This window comes from Lolium perenne, chromosome 1 (genome assembly GCF_019359855.2).
Source record: "Lolium perenne isolate Kyuss_39 chromosome 1, Kyuss_2.0, whole genome shotgun sequence".
Classification (NCBI taxonomy): Eukaryota; Viridiplantae; Streptophyta; class Magnoliopsida; order Poales; family Poaceae; genus Lolium; species Lolium perenne.
In genome coordinates this window covers 261,211,008-261,219,091 of record NC_067244.2, presented here as the reverse complement: position 1 = coordinate 261,219,091, position 8,084 = coordinate 261,211,008, and the positions used below count along the sequence as shown (strand labels likewise).

Here is an 8,084-nt window from a genome sequence, read left to right as displayed (position 1 = left end):
CACTTCCTCTACATCTACCTTCGGGATTAGTTTTAAGCCTCAATAATTATTATTTTGTACCCGCGTTAAGCATGAACATTATATCTGGATCTTGTTTAATGCAAGACGGTTATTCATTCAAGTCTGAGAATAATGGTTGTTCTATTTTTATGAATAATATCTTTTATGGTCGAGCACCACAAAAGAATGGCTTATTTCTGTTAGATCTCGATAGTAGTGATACACATATACATAACATTGATGCTAAGCGAATTAAATTGAATGATAATTCTACTTATATGTGGCACTGTCGTCTTGGTCATATTGGAGTGAAACGCATGAAGAAACTCCATACCGATGGATTACTTGAATCACTTGACTTTGAGTCACTTGATAGATGCGAAGCATGTCTAATGGGAAAAATGACTAAGACTCCATTCTCTGGTATTATGGAGCGAGCTACTGACTTATTGAAAATCATACATACCGATGTGTGCGGACCAATGAGTGTAGCATCGCGCGGTGGTTATCGTTATATTCTAACCTTCACAGATGATCTGAGTAGATATGGGTATATCTATTTCATGAAACATAAATCCGAGACTTTTGAGAAGTTTAAGGAATTCCAAAGTGAAGTAGAAAATCAACGTAACAAGAAGATTAAATTTCTACGCTCTGATCGCGGAGGTGAATATCTGAGTTATGAGTTTGGCATGCATTTAAAGAAATGCAGAATACTTTCACAATTGACACCGCCGGGAACACCACAACGAAACGGTGTGTCTGAACGTCGTAATCGAACTCTCTTAGATATGGTTCGTTCTATGATGTCTCTTACTGATTTGCCGTTATCATTTTGGAGTTATGCATTAGAGACAGCCGCATTCACTTTAAATAGAGCACCATCAAAATCCGTTGAAACGACGCCGTATGAATTATGGTTTAATAAGAAACCTAAGCTGTCGTTCCTAAAAGTTTGGGGTTGCGAAGCCTATGTAAAAAAGTTACAACCGGACAAGCTAGAACCCAAAGCGGAGAAATGCATCTTCATAGGATACCCTAAGGAAACTATAGGGTACACCTTCTATCACAGATCCGAAGGCAAGATTTTTGTTGCTAAGAACGGAACCTTTCTTGAGAAAGAATTTCTCACTAAAGAAGTGACTGGAAGAAAAGTAGAACTCGATGAGATTGAAGAATCTCTGCTCGTTGATCAGAGTAGCACGATCTTAGGAAGATGTTCCTGTGCCGCCTACACCGGCAACGAGAGGAAGCTAATGATAATGATCATGAAACTTCAAACGAGATAGCTATCGAACCTCGCAGATCGACAAGGGAACGTGCCACTCAGGTGGTATGATCCTTGTCTAAATGCCATGATTGTGGACAACAATGATGAAGACCCTGCGACATATGAAGAAGCGATGATGAGCCCAGATTCCAACAAATGGCAAGAAGCCATGAAATCCGAAATGGGATCCATGTATGATAACAAAGTATGGACTTTGGTAGACTTACCCGATAGCCGCAAGGCTGTCGAGAATAAATGGATCTTCAAAAGAAAAACAGATGCTGATGGTAATATTACTGTCTATAAAGCTCGACTTGTCGCAAAGGGTTTCCGACAAATTCAAGGAGTTGACTACGATGAGACTTTCTCACCTGTAGCGAAGCTAAAATCTGTGAGGATTTTGTTAGCAATAGCTGCATTTTTCGATTATGAGATTTGGCAGATGGATGTCAAAACGGCGTTCCTTAATGGAGACATTGAGGAAGAGTTGTATATGGTACAACCCAAAGGTTTTGTCGATCCTAAAAATGCTGACAAAGTATGCAAACTTCAGCGTTCAATCTATGGACTGAAGCAAGCATCGAGAAGTTGGAACCGATGTTTTGATAAGGTGATCAAAGACTTCGGGTTTATACAGTGTCATGGAGAGGCCTGTATTTACAAGAAAGTAAGTGGGAGCTCTGTAGCATTCCTGATATTATATGTAGATGACATATTATTGATTGGGAATGATATAGAACTATTAAGCAGTGTAAAGGGTTATTTGAATAATAGTTTTTCAATGAAAGACCTTGGTGAAGCATCATATATATTAGGCATCAAGATTTATAGAGATAGATCAAGACGTCTAATAGGGCTATCACAAAGTACATACCTGGACAAGATTCTAAAGAAGTTTAGAATGGACGAAAGTAAGAAAGGATTCTTACCTATGTTACCAGGCAAGGTCTTGAGTAAGACTCAAGGTCCAGCTACTACGAGAAGAAAGAGAAAGGATGAGTCGGATCCCCTATGCCTCGGCGATGGGCTCTATCATGTATGCCATGCTATGTACAAGACCGGATATAGCACATGCTGTTAGTTTGACTAGCAGATATCAAAGTGATCCAGGAATGGAACACTGGACAGCGGTCAAGAATATCCTGAAGTACTTGAAAAGAACTAAGGATATGTTTCTTTGTTATGGAGGTGACCAAAAGCTCGTTGTAACAAGTTACACCGATGCAAGTTGGAACACTGATCCTGATGACTCTAAGTCACAATCTGGGTACGTGTTTATATTGAATGGTGCTGCAGTAAGCTGGGCAAGCTCGAAGCAGTGCACGGTGGCGAAATCCTCAACAGAATCGGAGTACATAGCGGCTTCAGAGGCTTCATCAGAAGCGGTATGGATGAAGAGGTTCATTATAGAGCTCGGTGTGGTTCCTAGTGCATTGGACCCACTAGTCATCTATTGTGACAACATGGGTGCCATTGCCAATGCACAAGAACCAAGGTCACACAAGAGGCTGAAGCATATCAAGCTGCGTTATCATTCGATTCGCGAGTACATCGAAGATGGAGAAGTAAAGATTTGCAAAGTACACACTCATCTGAATGTAGCAGATCCGTTGACTAAAGCTCTCCCTAGGGCAAAGCATGACCAACACCAGAATGCCATGGGTGTTAGGTACATTACAATGTAATCTAGATTATTGACTCTAGTGCAAGTGGGAGACTGTTGGAGATATGCCCAAGAGGCAATAATAAAGTAGTTATTATATATCTTTATGTTTATGATAAATGTTTATATATCATGCTATAATTGTATTAACCGAAACATTAGTACATGTGTGATATGTAGACAAACAAGAAGTCCCTAGTATGCCTCTTAAACTAGCTTGTCGATTAATGGATGATTAGTTTCATAATCATGAACATTGGATGTTATTAATAACAAGGTTATATCATTATATGAATGATGTAATGGACACACCCAATTAAGCGTAGCATAAGATCTCGTCATTAAGTTATTTGCTATAAGCTTTCGATACATAGTTACCTAGTCCTTATGACCATGAGATCATATAAATCACTTATACCGGAAAGGTACTTTGATTACACCAAACACCACTGCGTAAATGGGTGGCTATAAAGGTGGGATTAAGTATCCGAAAAGTATGAGTTGAAGCATATGGATCAACAGTGGGATTTGTCCATCCCGATGACGGATAGATATACTCTGGGCCCTCTCGGTGGAATGTCGTCTAATGTCTTGCAAGCATATGAATGAGTTCATAAGAGACCACATACCACGGTACGAGTAAAGAGTACTTGTCAGGAGACGAGGTTGAACAAGGTATAGAGTGATACCGAAGATCAAACCTCGGACAAGTAAAATATCGCGTGACAAAGGGAATTGGTATTGTATGTGAATGGTTCATTCGATCCCTAAAGTCATCGCTGAATATGTGGGAGCCATTATGGATCTCCAGATCCCGCTATTGGTTATTGGTCGGAGTGAGTACTCAATCATGTCCGCATAGTTCACGAACCGTAGGGTGACACACTTAAAGTTGGATGTTGAAATGGTAGAACTTGAATATAGAATGGAGTTCGAATATTTGTTCGGAGTCCCGGATGAGATCCCGGATATCACGAGGAGTTCCGGAATGGTCCGGAGAATAAGATTCATATATAGGATGTCATTTTATGTGAATTAAAATGTCGCGGAAGGTTCTATGGAAGGTTCTAGAAGGTTCTAGAAAAGTCCGGAAGAAACCACCAAGGAAGGTGGAGTCCACATGGGACTCCACCTCCATGGCCGGCCAACCCTAGTGGGGAGGAGTCCCAAGTGGACTCCCCCTTAGGGGGCCGGCCACCCCCCCATATGGGAGGTGGAAACCCCACCTCTAGTGGGAGTCCTAACTTGGGTAGGTTTCCCCACCATATGGAAGGTTTTTGGTTCGGGTCTTATTCGAAGACTTGGAGACCAACACTTGGGTTCCACCTATATATAGAGGGGCCAAGGGGAGGGGGCCGGCCACCCCAAGACCACAAGCTGGCCGCCCCATTGAAGTGGCCGGCCACCCCCTCCCAAACCCTAGCCGCCCCCCTCTCCTCCATATCTCCCGCGTAGCTTTAGCGAAGCTCCGCCGGAGTTCTCCACCACCACCAACACCACGCCGTCGTGCTGTCGGATTCAAGAGGAGCTACTACTTCCGCTGCCCGCTGGAACGGGGAGGTGGACGTCGTCTTCATCAACAACCGAACGTGTGACCGAGTACGGAGGTGCTGCCCGTTCGTGGCGCCGGAACCGATCGTGATCAAGATCTTCGAAGCGCTTTTGCAAGCGGCAAGTGAACGTCTACCGCAGCAACAAGAGCCTCCTATTGTAGGCTTTGGAATCTCTTCAAGGGTGAGACTCGATAATCCCCTCGTTGCTACCGTCTTCTAGATTGCATCTTGGCTTGGATTTCGTGTTCGCGGTAGGAATTTTTTTGTTTTCTATGCAACGTTATCCTACAGCTGCTGCTCCGCGGGAGATCAAGAGGGCGCCCGTTGCTGCTGCTCCATGCCGCCGTTGCTGCTCGGTGGCGGCGCAGCCGTTGCTAGTCGTCGGCGACGCGACCGTTGCTGCTGCTCGGAGGAGGCGGCGGCTCTTGCTGCTGCTCGGAGGAGGCGGCGGCTCTTGCTGGCGGCGGCGCAGGTGGCTGGGGACGTAGGAGGAGGGTGTTGCAAATGAAATTGGAAATACGTGGGGGTTGGGGGGCTGGGGGTGCTACGGGCCGTTGCTACAGTTGTTTGAGGTCAGCTCGGTCGACCTGCCAAGCTCGATTCGAGCTTCCCAACCCGGCCTGGCTGAGAGCCCTTTTTCGTACGAGGCTGGCAGTGCCGAGTTGGACCGAGCCGGGCTACCAACCAGCAAAGTGGATGTTCAGCTGGGTTGAGATGAGATTTTTAGAGCTTGCCCGGGCTACCAAACACACCCTCAGTCTATCTTTTCAGCCTGCCGGAACCAGGTGAGGTCCATGACTTTGACAAGCCAACATTCAGCGTTCGCCATGTAGAATTACGTAGTGGCACCTAGGTTCAACAGAATCCGATTACTGTAGCGCCTGAAAAATTGTATTTCAAAACCTTTAAAATTTTGAAAAAAAATCGCATGTAGAGGATGCATCTATGTATGCGCGTGCCAATTTTTATACCCAAATTCAAAAATATATAGCTTAGATAAAAATCACAAGTTTCAGATGAATAGTCTAAAGGAAACTCCACACTCATGAACTTTTTGTAACTTAGTGGTCGAAAAACTATGTAACTTGCTTCTACAGTACTAAATTTAATCAGGTTTCGCAGTACCTATATTCCAAAATTCCCTTTATTCACCATGCGCATGAACAGGTCCTAGCAAGGCAGGCTCAACACACATAGTATTATATTGAGTCAATGAGGAAGGTTGAAGCAATGATGCTCCTTTGAAGATGGAGCCTAGGCTTTAACCAACTCCGTGATGGTGCTTCCCATTTCCTCGATTGGCCGGGCCATTTTCTCTCGCCGTCGCTGTAGCTTCATCCGGTTGTGATTTCAGTGCACCAAAACTGGCAGGGCCCTACTCTTGGAAAACATTGTCATGAACATGTCTAGAAAGAGCTAAAACTATCATTGTTATCCCTCTAATCTCCGCAATGATGGGGTTGGGAGAGGGGGTCATGTATCAGCTCCTCCATAATGCAGTACTTGCAGTAATAAAATCACCAATCAGTTTGGTATGGATGCATGATCAAGACTTTAGAAAAGGGTATTTTACAAGTAGATCCCTTTCGTAACCAGTAGTTGGTAGTAGATCATAGCGAAAATATCAAACGGAACCTGGATATGTGTGCACCTAGTTTATCAAAAATTGAAATAAAATTTTGCATGTAAATATTATCTTGATACTTACTCGTGTAAGTTTTCACGGAATAATATGATTATATGTTGCCTATATGAAAATAAAATAATAAAATGTTCAAATGACACTAATGATTGGATTTGTACTGTTCAAAAAAATAGAAATTTCCATTTTCTCATTTTTGTTTAGGTTGTCACATACAATCATATTTTTTCGTGAAAACTTACATGAATAAGTATCAAGATAATATATACACACGTATATTTTCTAAGTTTGTCCAAAACTTTGAAATAGCATTTTTTTAAAATTTTCATAATCGGGTGCACGCCTACTTAGGTTCACCTAGATCATAGTCCTAAGCTACAATGCTAGTGAAAGAATCCGTACGACTGACGTGTTGAGACCAGGGTGATCATCTCTAAAGTAAAAGGTAGATCGAATAAACCAAGTAACAACCTTGTCTGTCTATATATTTAGTCCGAAATCTTCAATCAATATATGAATATGATTTTTTTCCAATGTTGCAAACAGTAACTTAGTTACGAATGCTTGTCGATATATAATTGGGTGGGCCCGAGATTACAAACACAATAGCACCAGCTGGGAATCACGAATCCGAGATGAAGAATTTCCGTGGAGGCGACGGCAAGGCACACGAACCAACGTAAACCGGAATGAATTTTGGAGAATTATGGTGATAAGACCGGGTATTTAGAAAGGTGCTTTGAGGACAAGTGGGCTCAGTAAAGCGGAGCAAATAAGAGAGGGAGGAGAATTAGGAAGACTTGTTTAGTTGCGGCATCAGATTCTATTCGCTGCCTCTAAGACACATATATATCCGTTTCTTAACACGGTTTCCTGGTTGAATTGTTGCGCATGCAAGGCAGATAATTCGATGCGAGTTGCAAAGTGTTACACTGTTGCTGTGCTCAAAGGTGGATGGAATATAATCTGCAAGTATTTTCTGCATTCTGTTAAACCCATCCATTGTGCATGTACGCTGCTGATAATTAGAATGTATTTTAAATTGTTACAGAAAGCGCCTGTAGCTCAGTGGATAGAGCGTCCGTTTCCTAAGCGGAAGGCCGTAGGTTCGACCCCTACCTGGCGCGTCTTAAAACTCAGATTTTGAAAGAAGAAAGTCCAATTTTTGTCCTTCAACTTTACTAAGAGTTCACTTTTAGTCCTAAAACTATTTTTTGGTCTAAAGTAGACCTTAAACTTCTTAAATTGATCACTTCAACAAGTTTACTGATTTTGTGTCAACATGACCTCGGTTGCTAAAAACCAACGAACCGGTTCAAGTGTTAAACGGTCCACACGAAAAAAGAAGGATCCACATCTGGTCGCTCTCGATCATGAAGTCGTGGTCTCCTCTCGTCTCCCTCCCATGCCCCTTGCAGCACCGGACGCCGCCGAACTCCCTCCCACGCAGCAAAAGAGAAGAAGAGCCGCTTGAGGGCGGGATGGACGGATGGTGGCTGACGATACGCGAATGGCATGGCCGTCGCCATCAGTTTGGTGGATGAAAAGCTTCACGGTCAGGAAGACGGGATGCTAAGGCGGTTGCCATCGTGATGGCGGCATTGAAGAGGAGTGCTGCCGCGTCGTCTGTCTGGTAACGGATGACGGGACGAGCCACATACCCACGGTTAGGTTGAGGGGAACGACGCCAAGTCGACAAGGAGGACCGCCGCGCCGTTGGACTGGAGGAGCACAAGAGTTATGCACACAAGCAGGACGGCAAATAGCATGAGAGAACACCATGGATGCATTGCAGTTGAGCGCTAAAGCTGCTTGAGATTGAGAGGGTTATTTTGACCTCAAATTTACGGATTTTAGATCGATCCAGATAGACGGATTCAGCCCGATTTAGTCCAATTGGATCAATCTTCGGATTTTAGATACAAAAAATCGAAAAACCATCCTAGAGTATTGAAG

General features: G+C 43.5%; 1 non-coding gene across 1 annotated transcript; it reads left to right on the top strand.

Annotated features, from left to right (window-relative positions):
* The first annotated feature begins 7,182 nt into the window (after window positions 1-7,182).
* On the top strand, window positions 7,183-7,255 carry TRNAR-CCU (transfer RNA arginine (anticodon CCU)). The gene has a single exon. It is a non-coding gene; the product is annotated as a tRNA-Arg (tRNA).
* The last annotated feature ends 829 nt before the right edge of the window (window positions 7,256-8,084 follow it).